The sequence below is a fragment of the Macaca mulatta genome, chromosome 7 (genome assembly GCF_049350105.2).
Source record: "Macaca mulatta isolate MMU2019108-1 chromosome 7, T2T-MMU8v2.0, whole genome shotgun sequence".
NCBI lineage: Eukaryota > Metazoa > Chordata > Mammalia > Primates > Cercopithecidae > Macaca > Macaca mulatta.
In genome coordinates, this window is record NC_133412.1 from 168712155 (window position 1) to 168716166 (window position 4012).

The following is a 4012-nucleotide window of genomic DNA, read 5'->3' on the forward strand; positions in this document are numbered from 1 at the left end:
CCATTTTATTTTAAATCCTTCTAGTGACGGTGTTCTGAATTGAAGGGTACACTTCTGTGCCTTTGTAAGCAGAAGATTCTGACTTACACTTTCCTTTTCTTGGCAAACCAAGGCCATTGTTAGGAGCTTTTGTTAGCCTGTGGCAGCTCCTGGGTTTACTTGCCGGTTTCTTAGACCTGCCCTCAAAAGTCAAGACGGTGTCTCTGGCTTCTCCCGCATCCGGCAGAGTCCTCCCTTTCTCCTCCGCAGCTTCCAGTGCGCTGTGAGTTAAGAAACCAGATAGCCAAACCCAAGAATTCTTTGTTAAACAAACTGTCCTGGTGGGGCTTTGATCCCTGGGGTTGGGAGTGAAATGGCTGGGAAGGCCTCCTTTTACCTCTATCTGGGCTAGTGCCTGGATCTATTGGGGGTGCTGTTTCTCTACAAAATGCACTCAGAGTACATTTCAGAATTTTCAGTATCCACTTGGCCTGCCCATGACCCCCACCCTTGAGACTGTGAACGAGGAGGTCTGGGGTGATGCTGAGAATGTTTTCGAAGATGCTCCCAGATGAGGCTGATGTCCACGTGAGATTGAGTGCTGCTGTCGCCTTGAGTCTAACCTCCGCATGAACGAGGTTGAACTGGAAGTCAGAATCTTAAAATGTCAGCCTCAGCCACATGTCATCTTTCTTCTCATAACCTCTTGGACAAACTCCTTTACTTCAGAAAACGAATTTCCAAACCACACACTATTTCATAGACCAAAATAGAGATTTTTATTTCTAAACACAAAGCAGACACATTTTTTAAAACATAAAACAACAGCAAAAACGTCAAACCATCTTTTAGAACACTGCTACTTCCAACTTGCACAAAAGGAAGGGGAGGAAAACGTCAATGCAACTTTAAAATATAGCACTAAGAAGAAACTCTGGGGTCCTGGTGTTCCTCCCTGGATGGCGGGGAAGGCTCCATCGGCTTTGGACTTGATATGAACCGAGATAACACACACATGTTCCGAGACAGTCGTTTGGCTCCAATACTGCTTGCCTTCCCAGAAAGCTTAATTTATTGCAAATGCATGTTTTACCATCACAAATAATATGACAAGAGTAGATATGGTCCCTCTGCATATTGTTTACATAATAGAACATTTAAAACAATGGAATGAGTTTGCCTTTGACATCAAAAATCATTTATGCAGCATCTACATGCACATATACACACAAAAGTGCGCACGCATACACATGCACACACGCACAGACACACACACACACACCATGCCATTGCTTGGTCCACATTGCATGAAATACACCATTCCAGCTACATGAACAGGTCAGTATCAGGTCCAGGTCTCCAGGTACAAAGGATGAAGTGAGTTTGCTCACATAGACTTAGCTTAGGGTAGAGTGAATTTGTAGAGTGAACTTGTTTATGAGGACTGCGTTTATGCGGAGGTTGGACTCAAGGCGATCGCAGCACTCAATCTCGTGTGATTATCAGCATCATCTGGGAGTATCTTCAAAAACATTCTCAGCATTGCCCCAGACCTCCTTGTTCACAATCTCAGGGGTGGAAGTCATGGGCAGGCCAAACTCACTCTGCCCCACCTGCTGCATCCAGCATGGGTTCTTTTTTTTTTTTTTTTTTTTGACAGTCTTGCTCTGTTGCCCAGGCTGGAGTGCAGTGGTGCAATCTTGGATCACTGCAAGCTCTGCCTCCCAGGTTCACGCCATTCTCCTGCCTCAGCCTCCCAAGCAGCTGGGACTACAGGCGCCCGCCACCACACCTGGCTAATTTTTTGTGTTTTAGTAGAGACGGGATTTCACTGTATTAGCCAGGATGGTCTCGATCTCCTGACCTCGTGATCCACCTGCCTCGGCCTCCCAAAGTGCTAGGATTACAGGCGTGAGCCACTGCGCCTGGCCCAGGATGGTTTCTGAGGAGACATGGGGCCCTCCCATGGGAGGGATGACAAATGAAACTAAAAAATCTATCTGGGTGGATGCCCTTTGGAATGAGGGCTCTGGTCTTTTGGACTTGAAATGGAGGGAAAACATAATCATTCCCTCAAAGATGGTATTGGAAACTTACCATTTTTCCTAACACACACATACAGAACGAGAGAGAGAAAGGAGAAAATTTAGGACCCATAGAATTAAGCCCTCTTTCACAGCAGGTTATCTGCTATCCTGAGAAAAAGAGAGGGCATCGTTTCTAAACCAGCCCAAGGAAATTCCCAGATGACACAGATCTAAGGGGTCATCTGACCTTCCCTTCTTTATGGAGAATGCCCGGGAGAGGCATAAAACTCTGGACCTCGGGGAAAACGCCCTGAGCCTAATGCGGTCTCCCTGGGTTCAGAGAGACCACAGGCTGGGGTCTGTTGTGCTGAAGCCCAATGCTGGAAGCCAGGGCTGCCCAGGTGTGCTTCTGCATGGAGATGTGTGTGTAGTACCCGCACAGGTTATGCTCACATACGCGTGCATCCCTCCCACGCCGCCCACTCCCTCACAGGCACACACAGCTTCCTCTGTCTGCTTCCTCCTCCCCAATAAAACTTCTGGAATATGCACAAGCGACTGCCTCCTTGTTTCTCCCATGAGAGGAATTGGAGCTGCTCAGCAGGCAGAGACCACGCAAAGCCAACTCTGCCCTCTGCCTGCCCCCCCAAGCGCTGGCCTGTCCGTGCTTTTCCAGTGGGAAGGTAGACAGTCAGTGGGTACCTGCTCCCATCCCCTGGGGCCTCATCCTGATGTTGCCAGCTCCCGTCAGCGGTAGGAGTCAACAGACTTCCCCGCGGGAGTGGGCACAAGCCCTACTGCCCCTGCTTTGGAATGTCGCCCTCCAGCTAGCTTACCAGCTGCCAGAGTGACAGCAGCCCGCAGCCTGCAAAGGAAAGGAAAGCAACTGAGGCCCAGGGAACATTCCATAGAGTGGAGCATCGGGCTTGGAGTCAGTCTTGCCTGGGTACAAGTCCCACATTTACCACTCACCCCCTAGCTGGCTGCTCTGAGGCAGGCTGCTGACCCTCCGCACTCTGGTTTCTGTACCTGGTTTCCGATCATGACTCCATAGCACACAGGCTTTTTGAAAGTGTCATGACCATATTACAGGCCCTCGGGGTATGCCTCCTTCCCTCTCTTTCTCATCTGAACAGGAAGACTGGCCGTAGGACTTTGTCCCTTATCTCCACAGAGGTGCTGGGGATGGGCTGGCCGGGTGTTCCTGGTTGCTGAGCTCAGAAGCAAGCATTTCAGAAAGGAAGCCCAGGATCCTCAGGGGAAACTGAGGTCCCTCCTTGTGATTGCTGTCTCCCGGCTGGACAAGGTGGTTGGGTTGGGGATGGTGTTACCATGACAACCGGAGAGCAGGCGCTGGGAGATGCTGAGTCCCGCTGACTGTGTTTTAAGGCCCTGAACATCCCGCTGAACCACTTGCTTTTAAACCCCGAGCCTGTGTTTTAATGTTCTTTTAGAAACAAATTCCTCCTTGTTCTTACTTTGAAAAACAGAAGGCGTTTCTCTCATACACAGAAGCTAAGAGAGAAATGACAGCTGGTTTTAAGTCCTCTTTGACTCTGGGCCTCTGCTGAAGGAGCCTGCAGGCACTGGCAATTGGGTGATGAGGGCCACCTGTGGGGTGCCCGCACCCACTTTCCCTTTCAAAGCCTCAATTGTCTGCTAGAAAACAAAGGGCTGGCCTAGAAGGGCTCAGAGATCCTCATTTTCCAAGATTTGCACCCAGGAGCTTCTCAAGCTCAAGAAGAAATGAAAGCAAATATGCATTGCCTGGGCTGAATCCAAACATAAAGGAAGTGTTCAAAAGCTTAGCCCTGGTGCTCACGGCCAGGACAAAGACGGGAGGGGCTGTTCCTGCACAAAAACTCTAGCAAGCAGGGCACACCTATTTGTCGGTTCCCAAGTCTTGCAGGAAGAATGTCTACAATGCCTTTGGGTAGACCTGTAGGACTCAGGGACCCCTGAGACGAGGTGGCAGGCCATGGTGGAGGCCTGCAAGGATGATGGAT

The 4012-nt window shown here is 49.7% G+C and overlaps 1 pseudogene across 1 annotated transcript; it reads right to left on the minus strand.

The window, feature by feature from the left end:
* Positions 1-734: 734 nt before the first annotated feature.
* LOC100424364 (putative uncharacterized protein encoded by LINC00341) lies at positions 735-3425 on the minus strand (annotated as a pseudogene). Its single transcript, XR_013396511.1, has one exon. The product of XR_013396511.1 is annotated as a putative uncharacterized protein encoded by LINC00341 (transcript).
* Positions 3426-4012: the final 587 nt, after the last annotated feature.